Below are 27569 nucleotides of genomic sequence, written 5' to 3' on the forward strand. Positions count from 1 at the left end.
TATAATTAAGTCTGCAATGTAGACCATGTTTCAGCCTAATTTTTAAAATTAATTGATTTTTCAGACTCTTCAAAATAAGGACATTATTGGTAATGTAGATCAGAATTGGAATGAACTATCATTCACTAATATTGCATTAACAAAGCAGGGAAAATCTGCAGCAGCAACTGAAATCTTTAATTTCCAGGGTATATTCACTTTCACTCTGAACACTTGTTAAGAAGATGGCCTGGCTAAATACGTGCTCTTACACACTTTTCCTTTTCTTCTGGACACCTCTACACATAAGGTATATAGGTAGATATAAAAGGCATCCAATGTTGTATATCATAATCAGGTGGCATATGAATTATAAATATACTTAAAATGCTGCTGACTGCTTGAAACAGTTTTCAGATATTTTTTGACTATCCATATTCTTTCATTCAAATTTTGGGTTTGCATGTTTGGTTTTCAGAAGCTTGTGAGCCTAAAGAAAATTTCCAAATTAAAAAACCCCCTACCTCTACAGCCACTTCATTAATGCCACTTCATAAACTGATTTCATCACAAACTTTTTCCAAAGCTGTATCTTCTCTAAAGATTACAAAAAAATTGAATAAATGTATATCTTGCACAATGGTTTTTAGTTTTGGGCATTTGAATTAAAATACCATGAAAAGAATGGCAAATTTAATTTATAGGTAAAAGCTGTCATTAGTAAAAAGAGGTAGTTTTTATTGACTATATTAATGGGGTCATCATGGATCTGCTTCTATTTTATTCACTTGTTAGTGAATAAAAAGTAGGAGTGGTCAAAAGCAAGAGGCATGGTTTTGATTTTTATTAATCCATCATTATGTTTGATTTGCCTACATGGCATGATCAGGTAGCACAGTTTTGAGTTGCCTTTTGCTTTGACATTCCCCTTTGAAAGGGTCAGTGGGTACACGAGGTATTGAACACAGGGCAGACCAATTATCCTGGCCAGATTTCTGTGATCCTGAATCCAAATCAGACACAAAGAGTGGTCCTCTACATTTAAAAACAGCACTGATGAAAAAATATCGTTCATGAGTCTGAAATTATTTTTAAGATGGGGGGTGGAGAGAGAAGTAGTGGAAACTTCACTGGAAATTCAAGCAAAAGTGCACAGTATCCCATTCACCACACAGTTAATTAAATTAAAATCTCTGGTGGAATCATAGATGTGCTTCTGCTTTGTCAGGAATTTAATGGTAAGATAAGCACAGTAATTACTATGCCCTGACACAGTCCATACTTCAGAATAAAAATAGTAAAATAGTGTTAATTAAACATTAGTGCATTTACATTTCATTGTTTCTACTGTCCAGAGGTTATATTTGATGACATCTTATGTAGTTATTTGACTACCTGGTTCCTTTTATATCATTAGTCAGTTGGGGGACTAAAAAAAGTGTTCCTTTCATATGTTAAACATGTATAAAGGTATTACAGCGACCTGATGAGGTCTTCAGGGTGAGAGATGGACGAGAATCTTGTTTCATGATCAGAAGGCTGGATTTATTGATATATGATATATAATACATTATAACTATACTAAAAGGAATAAGGAGAGAAGTTGCAGAGGCTGCTAAGCTAAGAATAGAATAGGAAAGAATGAATAACAAAGTTCTATGTCCAGCAGAAAGCAAGGACAAACTCTCCTGTGAGTGGTCAGCAAATCCAAACACTCACAGAAGCCCAATCACCGCTGCACCTGTTGCATTCCACACCAGCCAACAACAATTGTTTACATTCTTCTTCTGGGGCCTCAGCTTCCCAGAAGATTAACAAATCCCAAAGAAAGGATTTCTATGGAAAAATGTCTGCGACATAAAGGTATCTTTAATAATTACAAGCAGCATGCAAGGTGAAATCACTATCCAGTTCTCAACAATTCCTCGAGCTTAACATGGGAAATATAGACTAAAAAGAGAATATTGATTACCTGTCTACATAATTACCTATTAAAATTAAAGAAGTTTTTTATTATTATGTTCATATAAACCAATAACAATATGTGTATGAAATGCTGATTTAAATTTAAAATTGAAGGATTTGTATATATGCTATCATAATAAGACAGTTTTTTCTCTAAATTGGTGGGGAATGTTCCATTAATATTTGTGAAGCAATAAGTTATATTAAGATCCTAATTTAATTTTTGTCCTTCATTGTAAATAATACCTGTAAATTGCTGTCAAAACCAGTGACAAAAATGAATAGCACACTTCATTGTGATTTTCCTTTGAATTCTTTGACCTAGAAGTGTGCTTTATGTATATTTTTCAACATAAAGTGATCAAAATTTAGGATTAAAATATCTTGCAGGATTACTCCTTTAGGTTTAAAGTTCTTTAACTAGAGTTTAGTAGCTTTTCTGCAGTAAGAAGCGTCAATATGTCTCTTGTGTCAGAGTTGTGGGCAAATGTTATCACCCTTTGGGTGGTAACAGAGACAGATCTACATCTTTTCTCAGATGCTCTCCCTCTGTGCAGCACCTGACATCTTTAAGAGCACCAAAGGTCATAGAAACGGATAATGAGACCCACTGACAGAGTTAGGTGTTACTTTGAAAGCTTGATGCTAGAACCAAAATTTTCAGTTATTGTTATCAGTTATAAACATTATCAGTTCTGAAGCCTGAGTAAATGCAGGTAACTCAGAATTTTAAAGTATCAGACATTTTTAATTAACACTGTACTTAGTGGGTGGTGAAGTTTCATGAAATAACCTACATAAACTGTGTCTATATGTTTTGGAAAAGTACAGCCATAAGCAAATAACACTAAGGCATCAGTCCAAGCTGCTTAGCTAAATGTAAATGAAGAAAATGTATGTACAAAGTACAAAGAGCTGTATTAAAGTACAAAGAACAGTATCCTTCATACAGATTATTTGCTGATCACAACCAATATGAAGATCAAGGAGTGTAGCATTCTTTAACCAGCTTTCTACCCTCTCTAAAAAGAATTCCTAATTTATTTTGACAAAGCAGAAAATACTAGCTTAAACAAAGCCAGCATCAGAACTTTGCCGAGCTAAGTCATTTTGACGTAATATGAGACCCATAAGTAGCAAAGCCAGCAGGAGCAATAGCTCCTGGTGTAAGGGTGACAGCAATCAGCTGGGCTCAGCCTGGAGGCAGTTGACAGAAGATGTATGCTCGTGTCCAAGCTATAAATATGGGTTATGGTTCCCTATCAAATTATTTTCTTTCTCTAACATTGCTTACAGGTGTCTAACTTGTTTGATCTGACCTCTAGCTCAGCTTTCCTAGATATAAATCACATCTGCTTGTGCTGGATTTTTTTCCCCTGTTTTTATTTATTTTGATTAGAAGATAATGCAAAGTTTCAGCAATAATACCACAGGAATTTCTAAAGCTATATGGGAATAGTTTTAGGTATTTTATAACAAAAAGAAAGCAAATTGCATATTTCAAACAACTGCTATTTAAAAATAATTTTACTAGATTCTTTTGTTTTTCTTGACATTTAAAAGTGCCAATAAAGCATTAGGTCTAATTAAGGTCTTTGGAAAAACTGGTTCAAAAGAAAAATTGCAATTTCCATAGAGTTAAAAAAGTTAGCAAGTTTGAGTTCATGATCTATATATTGTCTCTACTTTGTGATTAATGGACACTCATGTAACAATTCTAATATTATCAATACATAATTTTCTAAGTTGTCTATGCAAAAAATGTGTAGTCTCAAGATGTAGGGGGGTTTAGTGTTTTTTGTTCATTGTTCATTTGTTCGTTTTGTTCTTTTCATGTCTATCTCTAATAGTGTGAATTCTGTACAGTAAAAATAAAAAAAAAACTATTCCTTCTAAATTTTCACAGGTGACAGCAAAATGTGTGTGTTTTCTAATGAGTGGTAGGACCTAAAGCCATTAAGATACAATGTCTAAGTAGCAGCAATAACTCCAGTTTTCTCAGAACAAGGAAAGCACATTAATCCAGCAGAAAACAGAAATCTGAATTTGGAAAATTATATTTGTTCAGTTTTTTGGCTGGAGAAAAGACTGTCTCACCAAGCTGTCTCATTAGATCAAGTGAGACAGATGATATTATACAGGTATTATAATATCAAATAAAAGATGTTGCTTTGAGACAGTTACTCTTGTGGAGGCTTTAAAGGAAAAGAATGTAAGAAATCCAAATATGATCTTACTGGTATAATATACAATAAGACACAGTGCACTAGACCAATACCAGAAATGGTCAGAGCAGGTAAATAAAACCCAAACCCTGCTTTCATAGTGTCTTCTTATCTTTTATTAACTATACTCAAAGTAACCATGAAGTGGGTTGTAACCAGATTGCTCGTAAGAAACAGTTTGGGTTATTGTTAATCCATTAATTTTCTTTCTGTTTTCCTAATAGGATTAAGGCCTGAGAAGGAAAGTGAGCCACTGTAAAGGGTACATGGAAAACGTGGGAGTTTTGGACCTGAACAGAGTATCAGGCTCCAAGTTAAATGCCAATACAGATCTTCTCAGAGAAGTCAGGACCAAGAGAAGGGCACAGTCATGCTTGTAAGACTGACTAACAAAATCAGACTTGAGAAGCAATCTCTAGAGATGCCAATCTAAACAGATCTAAAACAGGATTTATTCCTGATGGTCATTTATTAAAGACCAAAAGTTTCCATTCTCTGATATTAAGACTGTAAAAAAAGGAATTGAGTTTTTCATTTGTATAACTTTACACCTTTATAGTTGAGAAGGAAATCTGGCTCAGGCTTTTGCTTTGATATTCCTTGGAAAAGAATATAATCCCAATCCTCAGAATTGATGCACATTTTGATTTCTCCTGACTAGCAGCACTTACAGCCATCTGTTAGACTGGCAGTACTCCTAGGCCAAGATTCTTCTGCCAGTTTAAAAATGGCATAAAAGAGCAACTGGTGGAAAGAATCAATTAAAAAATGGTGTGAAGGAGCAACTGGTAGAAAGAATCAATTTCCATCTCTTCTTCCTCTTGTATTAGCCTTCATCAGATATCGCTTTAAAATTTGGTTGCTGTTTTTTTTTTCCTATTGTTTTAAGTGTTTCTAGTTAACCATAAGGCTAATTATAGAAAGTTAATTGCCCACGTACCTCTTCAACCACTATTAATCTTAGACCTCTACCAATTTATTTTTGTCAGATTATGTTTAAGCTATATTAAGTTAAAAAAAAGAGGATGAAGTAAAAAAAAATAAGGTGCAAATTAAGGAAAGCATTAGGAACTCCATGAAATGTTTATTTAATAGCTCAAGTTGTGTTACAGAATCACATTTTTTCTCCCTTTAAGTAAAGTAATAATTCATTTTTTATGAAGACATTCTGTGGGAAACATAGCCCTCATTTTATTTCTAAGAAAAGCAAATGACTTTAGCAGTATTCTTCTGATTGAGCCTGGGGTATCACTTATGGCATAGATTCTGAATAAGTGCAGTGATTATTGAAGCATCCAAAAGGGTGTACTTCTGATTATCTGAAAAGACGTATGCAAACAAATATTCTCCAGAGGTTCTTTGAAGGAAAAGGTTTATTCTAGTCCTGTAACACTGCAGAGCTTCAACTATAAAGCTTTTAGCTATTTTAGATGTTTTCAGAAATTGTTATGATTATTCCTTTATATGGAAATCCTTCAGATGGTCATACATGGCATAAAGTGATTAAAAATATCAGTCAGGCATCCACCATCTGCTGTCTAGTTTAACACTTAAAAGTAATGAATGTTTGCTGCTCACAGCAGTCACAGTATGGCCTCAGAGTGTAGGCACACACAGTCACCTTTAAATCTTCTGTAGGGGACAAAATGCCAAGCAAGCTTGCTGGTGTTGAAGGAAATGTTGGGAACAGGAGCAACCAAAAATGTGTGACTATTGCTGATGAAACTAATTTGGTTCAGAAAATGTTTCCACCATGAGAAACTTTTCCAGCTGTGAGAGGATGAATGCAGCATCTCTCTTATCCACAACTAGACTAATTTAAAGTATATTCCATGGAATTTGACAGCATCCAATGTTAGTTTTGAGACTAATTCACAGCTTTGACTTCAATTAACAATATGCTCTTGCTATTTTCTTTGTGCAGGACTCAGCTCTACTCTAAATTAACAACTCTATTTGAAGAGTTTCTGCTTTCAGTTGCATTGCATGCATCTTTTGGGAATGACTGTATTTTAAATTGTTACATTTTCCTGGTTTTATTTTTACAGAGAACTGTTCTGCATTCTTAAGTGCTTCATTTTCAGACTGTTATGTTTATTCATTGATGTTCTTAATCTCCCTTGCTGAATCACTGTTGCACTTTTACTGTCTGATGTGCATCAAGTTCTCACTCATTTATCTCATCGTAATGAAAATTTGGGACTGTGACATTGTACTGATACAAATCAATCTGCTCCTACTCTGTACACACTGGCATTAATTGATTGGTTTGGCATTTATTTAATTGCTTAAGTTATACTATTATGACAGAACTTATGAATGGCAGTACCTTAAACAAACCTGTTAGGAAAAGAATTTCATTCTGGGGAAAAAAAAACAGTCAGGAAAAAAATCCCACTCACTCACTTATATTCAAAGATATTTTATATTGTGACATTCCAAAAATATGAATCAAAAGCCTGCTCACTGCAATTGGCTGTGCAATTAGTTAAGTCATATTAGTTAAGTAGTTGTCCCATGACAACTTTGTATATCTTTAATTTAGTGAGGACTTTTTGGGCTTTATTTCAGGCAGTTATTTATTGAGTACAATAATTTTTATTTGAAATTTGCTTTTGCTTTTTCTCATGATATAATCCATTTTAAAGTACAAATGATAGAATTTATCTTGCAGATGAAAGGAAAAAATAACTTATCATCTATTTTTAGCCAAGAATGAATAAACAATCTACATTTTCCATGAGACTTGCACTAGGCCAGGAGGATTGAAAGTGAAATATAAAGGATGCAGTGAAGACAAACAAAGGCATGACAAAGATTATCATTGTTTTCAGTGAAAAAGATGCTTGGAGCCTGGGATTAGAGAGGGACCTAGCTAAGAGGACAACTACTGAAGCTACACAGAAATACTGTCTGGTTGTGTATAATAAAATACTGATAAGTGTAGGAAGTCTTGTGTGTAGGACAGCATAGACTCATAGCTCAGAAATCATTATGGGATGGAGATCAGTTCAGTCAAATGTGATGGACTGTTAGTTTTTGTGTGCTGTGCTTATGCTGGAGTATGCTTATTTCCAGAGTTTGTTACTTGAAAAGAGTTGTTATATCGCAATGAGCAAAAATTCCAGGATGCTCAGCTTTACATAGCAAGATATCAGGCAATTAATGTGACATGGAAAACATACATGCTTTGGAAGATCACTTTGGCCTTCTGTGATCGTGTATGTTCTTCAAACCAAAACTTAGCAAGGAATATTTATAAGTAGGCATCTCTTGGCATGAGAAACTGTCAGGATTTATTCTAATAATTAAATAAGAAGAAAGCTCAAGCAAAAAATTATTGAATATTTTGTGCAAGGTGGATAGAGACAGCTCTAAGTAATGCATGTGTAATGCAATAAATCATTCCTGGAGCAGAGGAACCATATTTCTCAACAGCAGATTGAAGCCTTGTATGTGAAATAGTTGGTGGTCTATTGATGCTTACAACAAAAGCCTTGCTCACTATTGATGTGCCTGTTCCTTCAGATGAGAATCCATTGTTTCCAGCACTCCCCAGTAGCCTTACACCACCTACAGTTAGAGAGCAAGCACTTTACAGCAGTTCTTCCCATTTTGTAGGGCTTCTTCTCTGAAAGAAAGAGAAAATATAAAAGTTGATTTCCAGTTTAAATGTTTTGAGTTCTGAAGGACTAAATCCCTAAAGGGATTTCAGGTATGCACTCAATATTTTTATGGGAAAAAAATAGCTCTGTTCTCATATGTGTGTAGAGAGTCTGTGTAGGGAAAGCAGAGAATGAATCTAGTCTTACCAACATGAGTGATTGTACTGCCTGCATCTAAATATACGGACCAAAAAGGCTACACTTTCTCAGATAAATCTTAAGATGTCAATTTTCTACAGTACCTCAAACATTTCTATGCTCCCCAGAATAGGAGCAAATTACAACACTTCATTTTTTTTTTATATGACTGAGACTAGCAACACATGATGCATAACTCTAGACTTCGTTGCACTCAGAGGAAAGATAATAATGCAGTAAGTTAAGCTTTGTCTCTCATGTCTGTACCCTCAGACATCTTGTATATCAAAGGCTTCTGGGAGATCTAAAGACACAAAAATGAGTCCTGCCTTCTTGATGATTTAAAAAAGCAATTGAAGTGTGAGACTACTACTAATGCTGTAGGTTACTGCATTGGAAATCTGGATGTATAGAGGTAAAGTCTCAAAATGTCATAGTATAGCCAAAAATATAGAAATGCTATCTTTATCTCATTGATAGATTTATTAAAAGAAGGTAAAAGTGAAATTATAGATATGAGGAGACTCACTGTGGTAGCAGGAGCCAAAAAATCATTCTTTTGTGAATAAATGCTACCTTCTTTAAGAATGACTGTGTCAATTTAACAAACTCAGAAATTCCCCTTAGGAATCAATGTGTATACGATTCTGCTTTTGGGTAGCTGACTTCCTAAATTACTCCCTCTTTCATTCTTGCCTTACTTCTTCCCTCCCTCCCTCCCTGTCTCCTTACTTTCTGATCATTTGTCAATTTTTTTCATGGTATTAGCATACTTTCATATCTCTGCTGGTTATGTCTAAAGATTTCTTTGACATGTCAAAGGAGAAATGAGCTCAAGTTCTTTAAACAAATGCCACAGGAAAGGAAGTGATTTACTCTTGGGCTCTTGTTTATGTACATTTGCTTTAACTGTAGAGTAAAATTTATTTAGACTGGTTTCTTCCACTCTCTCAAGAAGAATAATGCTCATATAGGGTGACATTTAGAAACTGTAGCATACCATAACACATTGATTCAAAATAATAACAAAATTTTCATTGCAAGTACATATTAACCTGTTAAACAGGAAATTATGCAAATGTTTGCAAATAAGGCTATAGATCTGATTATTTTATGTACTTCTATTATACTATATTTTAAGCAACCACACATTCTAGAGAGTTGCAAGACACTTTTGGTGGATTTTATCTCATTTTGATGCTGAAAGTGGAAAAATATTTACCTCATTTATTTTTTTGTTTTTTCCTCCACGGGATTCAATGAATCTGCATTATGGCAGAGGCTTGTGTGACATCAATGTTAAAAAAACCACTTCCTTTTGCACATCTGTTTTCCAAAAAGTAAACTAGCAATTTTCTAGGTGTAATCACTATCAAGCCACAAAATATAAATCCTAAATATAAGATTCATTTTTATGTTATAAAATGCATATTCATAGAATTATGTGCCAAAATGATAAATCCCAAATGACACATGCCTTCTGTACTCTGCAGTAAAAATGTTTCTGGTTTAAATCCAAGTGGGAGGTGAAAGAGGCATTTGTAGGTTTTTCAAACCAGTTCCTGGTTTCACAATGACTACATCTTCAATTTCAATTTTGAAATGACTGTTGCATTGCTATCTCTCTACACAGAACACTTCTGCAACAACAGGAAGCAAGCTGAATTCAGCAATCAGATAGCTTGTTCTCTTATCAACAAAGCAGATTTCATTATGAGGAATCCCTGTTTATCTAATTTCTTTCTGTACATGCTGTCTGAATGCAGTGTCAACCTCCTCTAGCTTAGTATGTCTACAATTCCCCGTGGATAAATGCTCTTCACAAGTAACAACTATTTTATACCTACATATATAGGAGTGTGAGTGTATATAATGTGTGTGTGTGAATATATATATGTGTATATAAAAATATACTAAACACCTTCATAGATATATACATCTATGAATATATATGAACTTCTGGTCATCCTTTAAAGCCGTGAGAAGTAAGAAAAATAAAGTCATATGGAAGAATCATAATATAAGGGTGTAAACTTTATTGTGACTGAAGTTTTACATCCTTCTAACTAACAAGAATCAGGATGGCAAGCACTTTTACCTCCAAGCTTCCTTCCCCCGACCCACCACTCACATTCTCCAACCATGCTGTGGCTGGGGCTGTACAGGAGACAGCTCTCAGAGAAGGCAGGCCAGTGTCTCAGTCTTTTAATGATTCAAATAATTTCCATGGTGATATATTGGGTCCCTGGGTCATTCCGTGGCACATGAAAAATGGAGTTTATGCTGTTTTCTCAAAACACCTTGGAGATCCAAATATATTGTAACACTAGTACACTCTGCCCTGAAGAAAGACTATGAGCATAGTTTGTGTTGCTTATCATGATTAAGTTTGCACAATATTTCTAAAGATGTGGCTAATTGAAATAAAATTGAGTGCCTCAGTTCAAAGGGATTTTTTTTCTTGAATGCAAGTTTGAGTTTTCTGTGGGATTTCTTCCCACAACAGTTATTCACAGCCTAGGAAAATGGACTTGGCATGCAGCAAGAGAGGTGCAAGGCAAGGTCACTGCTCTGATCCAGGAGGGCAGCAGCTTTAAGGGTGACAGACAACCAAGGACTTGTCTGTTCCTGGAATTGTAGGGTACTCCTCCACTTTCCAACAAGAAAGAAACTTTTCATCAAGTTTCTTTCTTGTACATGTACTAGTAATGTTTTGTTGGTGCTTTTCACAACATTCTCAATGAGGCACTTGAACCTTGGTGAAGGGAAGAAATTGCCATCTTTCCCACTTAAAAAAAAAGGCAAAGAATTTTCCCTAGAGTAATACAAACCTTGGAAATGCATTGGTAGAGTTTCCATCCTCAGATGGAATAATAACCCAGATTTTATAATTCTGGGTTATTAGACACTCCATATTTTCAAAGTCATTCTGAGAGAACTGTTTTTAAGGATTAAAAGACAGAGAACTATTTCTAGGATTTAAAACTATTTACTCTCGTTATTTAAAAATGAGAAATTAATGTTATCAGTCACAGCTACCATTAGATGTAAGATAGTATTATTACTGTTATATCAATATATTTTAAGCCAAAATTTCAACAGGAACCTGTCATGCTGTCTTGAACCCTAACAATAATTCTGCTAAATTGCTTATGTTTGAGTCTAGAATGAAGAAAGAACCGCAGATCAGAACCTTCTTATCTAGAAGTTACAACTTTTTTTCCCTGTTATCTGTAAGGTAGCAGTAAATTTCTTTAACAAATGGATGCCCTTGCTACTTTGAAAGGCGTAATTTGAAATAATTGGATTGCTCAGATTCAGTAGTTAAACTCCTTTTACATGAGTTTGGCTGAAACAGTGTGTGCTTGAACACATAAACCTTCCTCTTTCATCTACCTGTATTTTGAAGCTCCTGTTATTGTACTTTCTTCCATTAAATATATTACTACACCTCTCTTTCAAAACAACAGCCAAAGATCAGTTCAGCAGGCTCTTAAGCTACTGGTTTAGGCAGATGTATGTTCCCTTTTCTGTGACTTGCAGACTATCATTCAACAGCCACTTGTTTCTGTAAAGGAGCTGAAAGACCTTTTACAGCAATACTGGATGGAGAGCAGCAGTTATTCCCAATGGCTTGGACGTAATTTCTGGCCTGAGAAAAAGAGAACAGTGTAATGTGAAACTCCTAAAATGAAGCTGGTGAATGTATATCACTATTACTGTACTAATGGAGTATGCAAATATTATTCATAGATATTAATGTGATAGGGTGTTACACAGAGTTAGCCCCCAAAAGATGTAGGAGAAAATTTTAATGCCTCCTGCAAAATCAAGTATTTCAGGCAAAGTGAGCTCTTTCAAGACAAAATTATTGACTTTCTCTTTATGATTGCATTATGTGGGGTAACAGGTTTGTAAATTAATCATAGATATGGCAAACTTAACCTCTTGTTTTAAGGGGCCTAAAAAAGGGCTGTGTGTGTTTGCTGACATGAAGGATTTTTTCCATTAGAGTGCTTGGTAAAAAAATGTTGATTAACCCATGATTTCTATTTCAGTGTAGCAGTACAGATAGGTGTTTTGTTCTTTTTTTGTTGAAGTCTGTGCTTCCTTAACAATATTCTGTGAGGGTAATCTTTCACCTTAAAACCTGTTACATGCAAAATTTCTTTTGACAGCCACTACAGGGATCCTTCCAAATGTGCAATGCCTCTTATTAGAACACCAGGAAATTTCTAGGGCTGCCTTTGCTACACTAAATTAAGGCATACTTTTGCTCACAGCTATTGTGTGTACCCTTCTGTTTAGGAACCAAATTTTATCAGAAGCAGTAGCTCTTCTATGCATGCATCAGGTGTAGATCATGTATAACCTGTGAGAATCAGCAAATATCCCTGAGGCACGCATCAGTCAGGTGCATGAAACACAAAAGTGGCTTTAGATATTTGTAGCTATGGTTTTTTGTTCAGGTGTCTGGTTGATTTTTTAACACTAGGCTAGAATTACTTTGCCTTTCATTTAGTCCTAATTCTAGCTAGCAACATGTTGCCTTTTAAATCTCTCCTGACATTTTGATATTTTTTCAATATCAAAGCAAGTCTAGATAAAAAAACAAAACAAAACAAAAAACCAAAACAAACAAAAACCCCAAAACAAACCAAAACAAAATCCCCATAGATTTTATTGTTTTATAAAATGTATTTTCTCAGATTTAACTTACATATTCATCAAAAATAAGAAAATGTTTTACCTTATTAGAGATTATTTACCTATCAAAGAAGATGTTTAAAACACATAAGGGAATTTATTTTGCCCTAGTGAAACAGAAGTTACTCTTTAGGAGCAGCTTATTGATTTAAACAGTTGAGTAGCCATAATTGTCTAGAAAGTATGACATCATAAAATGTATTATGTTTGCACAGAAAAGCAATTGCACTGCAATCTCTGAACTGGTAAAGAGAGTTCCTTACAAATAATAGACTCTTTTCCACAAAACTCTGTCTCTCCTGATTAATTTTGCTGCTTTCTACATATTGTTGCTGCTTCAGAGATATGAATTACTAGGACTTCATAGCATATAGAATCTAGATTTTTATAGCTTCTAATCAAAAATTTCTGTCTTCTGCAGTCTTGTGTGGCTATGCATAATAAATGCTGAAGTCAATATATAAAGCTTCAAAATGATGCTTAACAACAGTAGCTTGAATTCATTGGTGTTAAGTAAGCATTTGAAAATATAATATACTTGCAAACTTCTCAGCATTCCTAAATGGTTTTATGTAAGTACAGTTAATATTGCTGCTCATTGGGATATGGTGTTAATAGCAATGAACATATCTTGTAAGAAATGTTGGTGCAGAAATTGTATTTTCTGCCTCCAGAAATGGTAGCAGTGTTTCATTTAAGAATAGGCTTTTCTGAGCTAAGGATGCACGAAAGCTAAAAATTCTTAGAAAGTGGATCATATCACTATAACCCTTTCCTGAATTCTCCTGTCCTCTTTATAGATATTAGAGATGGAATAGATTAAAAGCAGAATGATGGTTTCACAATTTTTTACTTAGTACATCTTTTACTTACTCTTTTTTTTTTAACCTTGAAAATGTGTCTAAAAAGTAAAAGAATAGATTTATCTATAGCTGAAGTTATTCTTAATTATACTGACCTGGAAATAAAATTGATCTAGTTAGGGAAAGCAAGGCCATCAAATTTCAAGTTGAAGAGATTATTCTGAACATTTTATCTAAGAGTTAAACTCCAGCAAAGGCATAATGAATCCCCCTGTGCATTACAAGGAAGGTTTTGACTAATCAGACAGAAGAAACTGATAATAAACTTGTGACTTGAATAGTCTGCCTCATATCCTGTATAATTTAGTGTGAGTTATAAAAGAAGCTGGTGAAGGGAAAAAAAATCAGGATCAACAATTAATCATTAGTAAATGCAGATAAGGGCATAGCAGACAGTGTCTGTCTCTCTTGGGACTGCAGTGTATTGCTTTCCTTTTATTCCACTGCTGATGGCAGAAACTTCATCAGTGTTTACTTATCCACTGGAGAAATGCATTTTTTTTCATAGGTCATAATGACCTTTAAGAGTTTGATATTCACAATATTCACTGTAGATCTTAATTAAATGGGTGATCAGAAATGTATTTAGGGGGAAAGATTTAAGAGAGAGAGGTTCCGTTTAAGTCATATTTGTATATTTGTGGCTAATGTTATGTTCCCTTGGCTGTGAGACTAGAATTGCATAAACAGTGCATGCCTTATGTAGTTCATGTTATTGAGAATACAAAATTTAATTTCTGTGTCTCTAAGCAACTCGTTCAGGTTTGGGTGAAAGACTAAGTTTCAAAAGTAAATGGCAACCACAACCAGTTTTCACTTTGTTAACCTGTATGTGTACATTGGACACTTGCAAATTACAGCATCAAATTCTGCCTTTTTCCCTGGTTTCCAGTTCTAGTCAGGATTCAACACTTTGCTGTCTTTCCTATATCTGGTTTTAATAACACAAACAATCAAATACAGCATTTATTTTTCAAGCATTTGATTTTTTTTTTCAAATGGAATATTTCACATGGAAATTGGAATCTATTTTTTAAACATTCATAGCTGGGTGAAAACCCAGATTTGCTATTCTAAATCTATTGTGAAAGAAGATCTTTATCAGATGAAACCTTACAGGTGAAAAACACCCAAACATCAGAACCTATATTAAAAGGCAGTCACTTCATTCATAGCTCTTAATATTTAATTTGAAATCCTCTCATATCACTCATATCACAGATAAAGAACCTTCTGTAGCTGGAACCCATCTCCCTATGCACTTGTTTAACAGAAAGCTATCAGGTCACCCTCTGTTGAAAAGATAAATAGTAGAAAGAACAGCCCAAATACAAACCAGTAGTATTGTGTAGGCCTGAGACAAGCTCTGTGATCTCAAATCACTGTTGAAGTACCACCAGATAATACTTTACACAATACCTTCACAACCCAGCATGGTTTTTAGAACACATCAGATCAGGCCATGCTGATTACTGTAAGCTTGAGAAACCAAAGAAATACAGCATGGAATTTGAGAGGCTTTTTTTGGTTATTTTTTCACTGAAACCAACCAGTGATTGTATGGAACAGAAGGTTCAATAGGTTATATCCAGATTATTTCAGGCTTTCTAAGGGACTAAAGGCCATAATGACAAATGCAAAAAACAGAGATGTGGGGAAAAAAATTAGAACTCTGTTTCTCATCTTTCAGAGGGCTGCCATAGCCTGTTCTGCTTCATACATTTCTTCTTCACAATGACTTAAGTGGAAATTTATAAAGTAGAAAGGCATTTCACCACATAAAAGTATCTTGCAATTTCTTAATAGACTGTTTAGGAGGAGCTGATCTCAGTTGTGAGGGGTTGAAATTATAAAGAACATTCGATTTCTAAGGAATAGCTTAATTTTTTGGTGGCTTTGTGTCACTGATTTTATACAGATTTTTCCATGTAATTCTGTGAATAATTCTGGAATGACAGACTTCAAATGTATTTAGAGAATAAAAAAAATTCACATCAAACATGAAGTGGGACCTTTTTACAATATGAGGGTTTGGGATTTGGGGATTTTTCTTTTTAGCATAGAAATGAAATCAGTGAAAACAAGCCCTAAGGTCACATTTTTGAAGATATGTATTTGGAGTGAGTTTCTCCTACTTACTAGCTTGTGTTTCCTGTCAGAATGATCACTGCAGGTACTTGCATTTCTACCTTTTCTGCCAAAGGTCACTGCTTCCCCCTTCCTAGTACAAAATTAAGTGAAATGAAGTTTGCCATAGTTCTATTTTTCTTGTGTTAGTGAAATTATAAAGGTTATTAGACATTAGGGAAATCAGTGTGCAATACTGATGTATTCTGACTGTTCTAATCTGTTGCTAAATACTGAAGTTTTCATGCTTGGGGTATTAGTGCAAGAGTTGACAATGTTTTTAAGACTCTGAAAGAAGGTGATATTATCCCTGTTACTTATTTTTTCTCAGAGTTGACAAAGGCTTCTGTCACAATGGGTTTCTCAGTGTGCCTGTTTTTGGGGTGGTGAGGTTTGGAGGTTTTTTAGTTCTATAGAATATACTGGAAAATTCAATTGAATCTACCAGAATTGGCAGAAATTAATAAACCCTTAGTGAAGGTCATCTTTAGTTGACTGGCAGTCTCAGATGTCAGGTGAAGGGTATTGAAGTCTGTGGCTAGCTTTGAAAAGTTTTCAGGGAAAAATTAAGTGAAAATTGAATTTCCCCACAGACACTTTTTATAGTATGACAAGGTTTCTGATATTTCCTTTAATCTTAAAACAAAATAAAACAAAAAACACGCTCCACAAAAAAATAAAAAACCAAAACCAAAACAACAAAATCAAACAAATCCAAAATACTAAACTGTAAGTCTACGTATGTTTTCTAAATTGCCTTCTTTTTTAACAGCCTTGACGAATAACTTCTTCATTTATTGCTTTTTGGAGTTTTTGGCAATGCATCATTAGTCCTGATGGAGCTATTCCAGTTATGAAATGGGGAAAAAATACAAACCAGGTTCATTGTTCTAGGTGATTTTTTGTGACAATGAGATATACAGACAGTGTGGCTTATTTACAATTGCCACAATGAAGGGAATATTTCAAGTTCTAATGTTGCATGTATTGACCCAAAGCTAATGAGTGCTGAAGTTTCCCCTGTGTCCTGAATAAAAGTCCTATTTAGTTTGCTTTGCTTAAAATAAAGGGAGAAGTATCACTGGAGATTCCATTTTCAGAAACATTCCTGGTAATTCCTGCTTGTGAAAATTCTCTCTAACAGATCCTTCCTTATTCTGCTCTTCACCATTAGCAGAGAAGAGAGTTAACCTAGGAAATAGAGTCAAGAGAAACTCCTGTAAGTGAATGTGTAGTAGCAATTAATGAGTATTTAAAAACATTTTGTTTTCAAGTTAAGGATTAGTAGTAAATATTTTATGTTGTCATCGTGTGTTTGTTTATTAAGTTAGAGGAATGAAAATATCTTGGGTAGTTTTCATTCAAGACTTACCATATTTTCTGGCTGAAAAACCCCCCAAACAACTAGATGCAGACATATTTAACAGTACATAGACTGTGTTTGGGAGTTGTGAACAAAATCAGGGCACCAAAAAATCTTTTGCTTTACTTGGGGCCTTTTTGCACTCTTAACCTCCAGCATCACAACAGCGTAAAAGTCAACTACTTCTTCCCAGTGTGTTGTTCCTGGGGTTTAATACACTAAGATTTTATAATGAGATCTGAGTTTAGAAATTAATATGGGAAATCAGTACAAAAGTTGTCTTGCAGTGTTAGTCCTACAGTTTGTTCAATGTCATAATGTAATAATTGTCCCATTTTTAATCAAGAGTAAAAAAGTATCTCAGCTTTGAAGTTTTAAAATTTTGCCCCAACATTATGGAAAAAGCAGTAATATTTACTATATACTTGTCAGATTATTCATGAAATGAAATAAAATGATAATAATAATTAAGTATATAATTTCACTGCAGAAATCTTTTGTTGGCAAAAAAAATTCTCACTTATTTTCTGCTCCATATTTGATTCTATTTATGAAGTTTATAACTATGCCAGAATATTACAGTGGATTGTTTCCTTGAATTCAGTCTCATACCATCTATTACATTCTAGTATTACTATAAATCATACAGTAAAATACATTTGGAGATTAGGTTTGTACAAGAGATTGAATGTGTTTTGCTATCCTGTTTCTGAGTTATTCTGAGTGGTGTCTACTAAAGAAAAATATCTGACATTAAAATTTTTCCTACCATGCCTGTTTTAATTATTCAGATTGTTTTAGATGTTGATGTTTTCAAAGCTGAACTTGTGTCTATGGAATTACTGTAATTTATAATATTCCCTAAATATTAATGGTTTTTTTTCCACTGGACTGTGTTTGATTTGACCTTTTATTAATTTTTACTCCCAGGATTTAGAGGAAATAGAATACCTTGCATGTACATGATTTATATTTAAAATATTGGTTTATACATGTATTGTATATGAATCACATCACACAGTTTTACACCTGTAATACATTTATAAATACAGTTTATAGTTTAGAATGTTTCACGTATGTTTTTGATTTTATGAGGTGCTTTTTAATTAATTTGGTTCAAAACTTTTCCTGAGATTGTAGCATTTTTTCTTTACATCTTGAAATTGAATTATACATATGTTTTTTCCCTTTTCATTGGTGAAAACTCATATAAAGGACTTTCATGCATGGAGCATAAAAAATTCTGACTAAATTGTATTATGTTAGCTTCCAGGTACTGAAAAAATCATTGATGTAGTAATAGAAATTACATTCATACTTTTCCTTATTAAAATATTCCACATAATCCTGATAGTAAAAAGATATATTCTGTGATTATAATAAGACTAAATTTTATAAATTGATATTTTTGTGACTCAATTTGTTTTGTTTTCATCTGGGTTCTTTAACATTTTTTTTAATTTGTGAATATTTTAACAGCCTAGAAAGCTACACTGTACAAACTGCAGAAAATACCTCCCCGTATTACATTCCTTAGTCAAGTTAAGGAGGTCTTCTAAAGATTTACAGCTACTAGTTTATCTTTTCTACTTAATAAAATATTAGCTAAAAACCCCACGATTATCATTCTCTCACACACATAATCTGTATCTTCAACAGATTTCTGGACTATTTCTACAGAAAGAATCCCTAAGTAGCTTTTTCCATCTTTGGAGGAGTCAGAGCTGAGGCAAGTGACAGGGAATGGATGTATTAAATAAATTTCTTGCATTATTTGCACTAATATATGGCATGAATTTCTGCTCCATGCCTAGAACCTAGCCTACCAAAGGATAGTAACTAAGAGCTCCATAAGCAAATGCACTCTGTGTGTGCAGTGAGCAAAATCCTACATGCTTCACAAATATGTTTTGTCTTAGAGATGGGACATGGTAAATAGGTAGACTGTTTTAGTGAGAAAATGCAAAAGCTTTGATTTTCTTTCTGGTGAGAGTGTCTAGATTCCATGCCTGAAAAGGTGCTAAATGCAAGTTGAATTCACAGTATTGGGGTAGTTTCTTTTAAGTCAGGTGTTTTGCTGAGGTAGAGAAAGAAAGGCTGCAATAATCAAAATCAGAAAAGGCTATGATTTTATAATTTTAATATATTGATTGAATCATTAGTGATTTAGAATTCTAATGCTTTCTTCTTGTATGCAGGCTCAATCTTACTGTTAAAGATATGAGAAGAGAATAAAAATAATAAGAGAAGAGAATAAAAATTTCAGAAGAGAATAAAAATTGCTGCTCCTCTTGGGAAACACCTTACTAAAATTTCCTTACACTAATACACACAGTCCTACTGAAAATAATAGCTATTCTAGCTGTAAGCCAATGGAATGATGCTCACACTCTGGACCAGTGCCCCATATTATTTTATTTACACAAGTTTGTGCATGAATTTTGATAGCAAAAGGCTTGAAATGGGAAAGAAGGCATCTGAAAACATATTAAGGAATGTGCATACACTGCATAATGGGATCAGAGTAGCACAGAACGTGAACTGCTGCTAAAATTATCTTTCATCTTCCATGGTCTGCTTTTCTTAATGGAAACATTGGTTAGTTGTGGTAGTGCAAGAAAAGGCTCAATAAATATTATGCTATGTAAATATATTCAGGATTCTTTTGAAAAGAACATAAATTGTAATGCCCAATGCAATGCAATAATTTGCTTGTAGACAGTGAGTACACACCCACAGAGAAGTAGCACACAGTCATTTTCAAACAGAGCGGTATTCTGACAGAGGCTGGAAATTTCCAACTCATTACATTTTACAGAACTATTGCTTTTGTGTATTGCAAATAAAATTTTAAGCATGAATAGAAACTTATAAATATATTAATGACTATGTGCACATCTTGAAAGAACAAAGATTAGACTTATGAAACCACGGTCCTGCTTTAAGCAAATCATTAAATGTGTTTTATCTCATTTGAATTCAAACCTAAATTAAGCCTGTATTTATGTGTTTGTCAATGTAAAGCTTAAATTAATATGACAAGTCCTCTTAGAGAGAGCAGAAGTGTGTTTGACTGCCACATACCAAAAAGGGAAGCTATTACAGTCAAAGCACAAAGTTAGGAGAGAGAGAAAAGCAAAACTGCATCACTGAAAAGAGAAACCTGTCAGACGAAATAAGGTAGAGAGAAAGTGGTGGGGATTATGGAAAAAAAAACAAACAATAAATGTCCTCAGAGAGACAGGATAGAGTCCACAGGGAGGAGTGTTACAAAGAGTTTAGGGATCATGGAATTTACTCTAAACTGAGCTTTGGAAGGCAGAAAAATTGTGCCTGGTGTGCTGACATCCTGGTTATTTTCCTCCAGACCTTCCTTAAATATTCAGACCAAGTAGTGCTCATTTTTCTTTTTCCCTTTTTTCCTTTGCCAACTTTCCTTTCATTCTCTTTGTGTCCTACCCTTTCTATGTTTATTCCTTGAGTTTTTTATATAACCTTTTCAGCTGTTTTTTATCCATGAATGCTTTCTGGACTGCTGAACATATCTGATGTTTTTAAATGAGAGAAGGATTCCTGCCCATGTCAGAAATGTTGGAACTAGATGATCTTTAATGTCCCTTCAAACCATAACCATTCTGTGTTTCTACAATTCTCTAAGGTTGTATCCAACGATTATGCAAGATATTGTGACAAGTCATTGGTATTGAGCAGTAAAAATCCAAGGAAAAGAGGAAAACTGTATTATTCCTAAATGCAACCAATGTTTTCCCAGCCAAAATTACTGATGGGATTTTGGAAAGCTTAAGGGCAACACATAACTTCCCAGAAAAACAAAAAAACCCCCTCATTTAAACCCCCAAACACACAAACAAAACATTAGCCATATCTAAAAAAAATGTACAATCTAACTACAAAGAAAATTCTTAGGAGGGAAAAAGGATCAGCTAGAGCATAAGAAGTTCTTACTTTGGGTTTGTCAGAGTATTCCCTCACCAGAAATTTCTAAACATTTTTAAAACCTTTGTATCTCATTTGCTTCCACTTCTAATTGCAGACAACACAATTGCTTACCTCAACATTTACATGGCAGTATCAGCACCAGAAAAGCCAGGTGTTAATGATGTGAATTTTCTTGCTAGGTTATATTTACTTGGAATAATGTTTAATTTCAGACACTTAAGGTCAACTTTGAAAATAGAAGCACTTCCTTCTATATCTGAGAATTCTTTTAAATCTGCCTGTCAAAGTGTTCTGGTCTCAAATATGTCTGATGTGTTAGTACCTGCCAAAATTGCTACATTAGTAGTTGTATTAAATGCATTTTTTACTAGGAATTGATTGAGTGCACTTTGTCCTCTAGACTTTCCCCGTTCTCTTCCTTCCTACTCATCTATTTCATCAATGAAGAGAATGCACAAGGCATTTTTCTGACCAAGAGCCAATAAGTTTCTAACTTGAGCTGGACCCACATCAACAAATACCTGTAAGAACTCTGAGCCCTTGATTGTGATAAAATGGTACATTAGCTTCTCCAGTTGTAGCTTTAGCTAGAAATATTTCCCCAGTACCTGGAAGACCTGTCAGAATTGCCATCTTCGGAATGTTTGCTCCCAGATTCTCATATTGCTTGGGATTTTTCAGAAAGTTAATAAACTCCATTATCTCTAATTTTTCATTCTCACATCCAGCTGTATCTTTTAATTTAACCACTACTTTATTCCTAAGGACTTTGGCTATGGTTTCACCCACACTGAAATGTGGGGCCATTCCCTGTTTGAGCCTGAAACACCGAGGCTGTGTGTTCAATCCCTTAATCGGTCAACCACATAAGAGTTGGACTTGCTGATCCTTCTGGGTCCCTTCCAACTCATATTGTTCTGTGATTCAGTGACTTAAGCCTGCAGCACCTTGATGTTTACAGTAAAGAACCACTAATCAGGACTGTAGGCAGCAAACTCCCGAGAAAACAGTCATACCTCTTCTATGAGCAGAATACAGGTGATCTATTCTCCAGTTCTATTCCAAGATCTTCTGCTTCTTTTGTTTCTCCAGCTGTATCTCTTGTTCCATTAGCTTTTCTTCCATTGGGAAATTATTTTTCAAATTATTATGATGAATGGATGGGGGAGCTAGGGTTATTTAGCCTGGAGAAATGAAACTCAGGGGAGAACTTATCACTCTTCTATCTGAAAGGAGGGTGTTGCCAGGTGGGGGTCAGCCTATTCTACCAGTTAGAAAGTGATAGGACAAGAGGAAATGGCCTCAAGCTGTGCAAGGGGATGTTTAGATTAGATATTTAGTGAAATTTCTTCATGAACATGGTTGTAAAGCATTGGGATATGCTGCCCAGGGAAGTGGTGGAGTCACCATTCCTGGAAGTTTTCAAAAAAAACATGTGGATATGGTACTTGAGGAAATGGTTTAGTGGTGAGTGTGGAGGTTGGGCTTGTTTGATGGTTGGACTTGATGATCTTAAAAGTCTTCTCCAACCTTAAAAACACTGTGATTCTATAGCAATATGACCAAAACAGGAGTAACGTGTTCAAGCAGGATGTACATTGTGCTTGTCCAGTTGCCCTTAGCAAGAGTTCTCCAGCTCTGCCCAAGGTCACGGGGACTGGCATACAGCAACTGTGGCAGACTGCACAATTGTCAAGTACAAAAGATTAGAAGATCCCAGCACCCCCTGCCTGTACTGGCTTTTTTCACAGAATGGTGAGAATTTTTCTAATAGCTTCACGCTTTAACTTCTTTTTTTGAACAAGGATGAGCAAAATATTGGGGTTTGTGTGCTTTTTAATTGAAAAACAAGTTCAATCAATGCATTAAAGAGTTTACAATACACACTTGTACTGCACAGTACTCCTTAGTGGGGATTTTGCTGGTTATTCCCAAGCTCAGAGAGCTGAATGTGAATGAAGGCATGAGAAAGAAATTTAGAAGGCCTTTTACAACGTACTGATTATCACTTCTGATTTCCAACACGTAGAAGCTAAATCTTCTTGTCTTGTTAGAACAGTCATGATAATTAATAACCAAGGCAGATTGTATTTTATCTGGTAAGTTTGTCTTAAACCTCTCATATCATATGCATGTGCGTTCTTTAACATATACATGCATTCACATACCTGGTACTTTTTCTTTGGTTGCTGTTGAAGTCCCACCAATTTAAAGGGTAAAGCTAAAGACACTGGATTGGAGGCTATCCAATACAGATGATGATACAACAGCTCCTTGTTGTAAAACAAAGGAGAAAATTGAGTGGTGTGGCAAATCTTGTTCGCAGAAACACCGAATTTTATGAACCTCCTGTAGCGCAGGTGCAGTGATCAGCAATAAAAGGCATATACAGGTTGTGTAATAATTTCCAAATGGAAAAAGATTAATTTGTTCATAGACTGGGTTGCCCTTTTAATTCCCAAGTGTGAATGTTAATAGGCTTCCTTATTAAAGAACCTCATTAAATTGAAAATCCCACTGAAAATTAACTGTGCCATGATAATGCCGAGAAGAGAAGCTCATACAAAACCAGAAAATATATTTTGGATATCCTATTAATCCAGTGAGATTAGCTGTTGAACATGTTGTCTTGGACCTCCAATGACCATAGTAATAGGTTCATTTTAATTTTATTTTCATCATTCTACTAATGCAGTAATGTGAAAAAAAGCATCCTGATATAACTCCCTTATGCAGTACTGATTACCTGGACTGTTTTGCAATAGATTTTCCATGTCTACTGTATTTCAGTGCTCATCATAATTTCTTGTAATTTCATTTTTAGAAGGTGGATGATATAGCAGAATATTTCATGATTATCAAAGTGTATGAAAACAAGGCTGAAATACAGAATGAGTAAAACATGAGTAAAGTAAGAAAAAACATCCAACAATGGTTTTTTGGAGTCAAACTAATATTTGACTCCATTAAAAGCTGAACACAAGCAATCTAATCACAGATACACCTTTATTGCTCTTTTTGCCTTTGAAATCGCTTTATTATCCCCCCTTCCCTGATTAGTTAATGGCCTCAAAGGAAGGTCTTGAGTTCTACCAAGGCATGTGTCTTCCCTTTGTAGTCCAGACTCAGACATGATACTCAGTTCTGTAGGCTATGACAACTCCTTTACATCACTGCAATTTCTTTCCTACAGAAAAGTGTGGAATTTGGAATTAGTAATAGTTCCCTCACACTTGTGTGTTTCCACAAGAAATCGTGTCTGGTTGTGAGAAGAGTGTTTTGGATGTATAGGTTTGCATAAAAGCTTCATGTTTAGCATATATCTCTCCACCCACATGCAAATCCAGTCGTACTGCGGCCTGTTCTGCACATTACAAAATCAATCTTGATATATTTATGTTGTAGTTAATGTTAACTCTGTACCCAGTGCCCACTGATGTGGCAGGAGGTGAGTTATGGCTGGAAGAGACAAAGCAGCTATATTTGTGGATATGGAAGACCACTTGTTAGACAGGACAGTGTCCCACTCACCTGTAGCTGCAGACTTACTGCCAAGCAGAGCAAAACAGGAATCAGTGGAACTTACTGTACTTCTAAATAAATTTGACATATTTTTTGCCCCATAGGAAGCCATGTATTTAAGGACTCAGGCAAAAATATCTGTTAATCCACTCCTCTAGGACCAGGCTGCGTATAAGCACATGCTGACAGACAAATTGCTAGTGCCTGAATGAAAGAAGGGAGGAATAGCATGTCCTTTGACTGCACGAGTGTTCTTTATTGTGTATTTTCAAGTATTTTGTCCAGAATTGTTTTTAAAGAAGAAAGCATGATTTGCTGCCAGGATCTTACCATATTATTTTATATATAATGATTAATTCCTTACACTGGTCAAGATAAAGACTATATGGTTGGAGTTGATTTGTGGGTACACATAATTAGCCAGAGCCTTTCTAATCTTATAAAATTTTCTACAGTGTTATTATTTAGTACAATGAGGTCACTTATGTATTTATAATTAGATATGTGACTAAGAAACATACTGGATTCAGATGTGAACCTTTCTTGAGGGCAAGCACTGGTTTCTGGCTCGCCACAAAAAGAACTCTATTTCCCTACCACTAAAATAATTATTAAAGAAGTCTTGCTGCGACTGCTATTATGTATTCTAATTTTTGTGAATGCATTAGAAATTGACAACAGCTAGTCCTGCACTAGAAATGGTCCCCATACTGAGTAACCATGCTGCTAGCTAAAATGGTTTAATCTTCTGCCAAAGATTTCTTTGTCTAACATTCTTACTGTTGCTTAGTTCATGAGTGGGATACAGAGGTCACTTACAGCTTTATGGTTGATAATATGCCCCTCTCTGGGACATAATTGACATCACTGCAGTTGCAAGCCAAGGACTAAAATGCTTTTATCTGTTCTAAGTGATTATTTCATGAGCTTTTTCCCTATAAAATCTTGAAAAATTATACAAATAATAAAGGAAACCAGGAAGCTTGTGACAACAAATTTAAGTTCTAGTCAAAAAACTGTTCTGTATAGATAAGTAAAGGAATAATAGGCCTAATTTTTTAGTTCGCTCAGATAATCAAAGCCTCATTTATTTAGAAAAGAGTCCTTTTCTAAACTCATTTGAACTTGTCAGGAGACTCACAAAGCTATTCCTGTTGTGCATATAGTCCATGCACATTTAGCCTGTTAACACAGATGGGAGAATAAATATAAATGAGAAGGATTCACAGTTCCCTAGCACAAGTGAGACACGGGCATACTGTACAGAATCCAGCAAAGGGCTGATGATTATGGGGCATGGAGCATCTCTCCTGTGGGCAAAGGCTGAGGGAGCTGGTACTGGAAGAGAGAAGGCTCAGTGTACCCCTTACTGGAAGATGCAAAGACGATGGAGCAAGGGTCTTCTGTTAGGCTCACTTTCAGGACACAAGGAAAAATGAGCACAAAGTGAAAACACAGGAGGCTCCATCTGAACTTCAGGAAACATTGTTGTTTTTAAATTGTGACCACTGGCACCAGTTACCCAGGGAGGTTGTAGAGTCTTCCTCCTTAGGGATATATCAAAATTGGTTTTGGTCAATTGGCTTTAAGTAGCCCTGCTTGAGAAGGGCAGTTGGACCAGTTTATCTCCAAAGGTCTCTCCCAAGCTTACTTGATCTGTGATTAAGACACACATTAAATGAAACTCAGAGGTGAGACCAGCTGACAGAGCCATTTGAGAAACTGTAGGGGGATGCAGTATGGGTAAATGAAGATGGTATAGAATGTAATCTTACCCCCTAGAGAGTTACAGCTGAGCCAGTTACTAGAGATTAGGAGCAGGCCTGATGTTAACAGGCCACAGCTGTAGCCAATAAGAAGAGTGTTATAAAAGAATGTGTGAGTTGGTTTGTTGAGGGGAATTGAAGTTGGTTGGCTGCTGTGAGGACAAGGAACAGTCAGTGCCTGGAGGAGCTGCCTACAGGAAACATCAAGGAGGAATGAAACTCTAGCAATATGGAACCATTACAATGTAATGGCAATAGAGCTCTTGCACTATAATGACAACAAGAAACCAGCCATTGCACCGATAGCATTCTTAGGGATCAGAGAGACATCACAGAAGTAACGATGTCTGGTTTGTTTTTGGTTTTTTTTCAGGGGTACTCTGGTAATTGTTGTCTTTCATTGCTTTTACCATTAGGTGCCAATGACAGCTCAAAATAAATTCAGTTATCATTTTATGCTGCTGAATTTGAAAGCAGTATTTGGCCCACACAGATTTAAAATCAATTTTAAGCTGCATTATTTTATGTTACTAGGCATCAAAATACAGAATATTCAACAGTAAACCCTCAGATGTTTTTGGAGTTTAAAACACTTAGTATAGCTGACTGGAAAAGAAGATACACCTCCAGAATGGGAATAAATAGTTACTGAGATTTCTCATGTTGATTTCAACAGCACTACGCTAATATAAGTGAAGGAAGTGAAGAAAAATGCGTTCATCTGTGTTACAGCTCTAATAGATTTTTCAAAGGCTTATACTGGTACGACAGCTTGTCTTTATTTAATTTTAACTCTCTAAATTTAAAGAGCAGTTTAAACCAGAATGATAGAAGCTAGAGGGGAAAGACACCTATTAGATCATTGAGTTAATCTCCTGCCACTGCACGAGTGTTCTTTATTGTGTATTTTCAAGTATTTTGTCCAGAATTGTTTTTAAAGTCAAAAACAATAGGGCTTCTACTCCTTAGAAAGGATTAGGATTTTCTGGCCCTCAGGATATTTCTCAGACGTAGTCTTTTATTTTCTTTTTCATACTTTAATTGATGTAGGTCTGATGTTCTGCAAAAACAGTAGGAAGTTTAATAAAGGACCTTTATTGCCTGCTTTTTTTCTGACAGCCTACAAGGAAATGGGAACTACAGCTTTAGGAGTAATGCAGCTTTTTCTGATCCAGCAGAGCTGCAGTGAAAGTTCAGCCCCACCCTCTCAGGCAGCATAACCAGCTCTTTCTCATGCCCAGTACAAAGTTTTGCCTTCTGGTGCTTTTTTGGCTCTGTTGCTGCCTCTG

Source organism: Melospiza georgiana, chromosome 5 (assembly GCF_028018845.1).
Source record: "Melospiza georgiana isolate bMelGeo1 chromosome 5, bMelGeo1.pri, whole genome shotgun sequence".
Classification (NCBI taxonomy): domain Eukaryota; kingdom Metazoa; phylum Chordata; class Aves; order Passeriformes; family Passerellidae; genus Melospiza; species Melospiza georgiana.